Source organism: Penaeus japonicus, unplaced genomic scaffold (assembly GCF_977035675.1).
Source record: "Penaeus japonicus unplaced genomic scaffold, GWHDUDI00000001_assembly GWHDUDI00000030, whole genome shotgun sequence".
NCBI classification, from domain to species: Eukaryota; Metazoa; Arthropoda; class Malacostraca; order Decapoda; family Penaeidae; genus Penaeus; species Penaeus japonicus.
The window spans coordinates 5,247,889-5,248,287 of record NW_028234432.1 but is presented as its reverse complement, the minus strand read 5'-3'; positions in this window follow the sequence as shown (position 1 = coordinate 5,248,287).

The window sequence follows — 399 nt, the reverse complement described above, 5'->3', positions numbered from 1 at the left end:
TTTACTCTATCTATATATATAATAATAATATTATATATACCTCTCTATGGTATAACTTCTATATATCTATATATATGAGATTGTTATACAATTATAGTGAGAATATATATATATATGTATCTATACATCACACACATCACAACACACACACACCCCTATAACCACAACACACACACACACTATCACGCACACACACCCACCATTTTTACAATATCTATATTTTTATATATAAATATTTTTTGATATTATATAATAGGTACTAGTTATATATAGTTATAGTTAGTATAAGATTTATATCTTGATTTTACTGACATATCTATCGGGGTGTGTGTGTGTATGGAGTGATGTGGGTTTGTGAGTGATGTATAAATTATATATAGTTATATCTATTATATATAT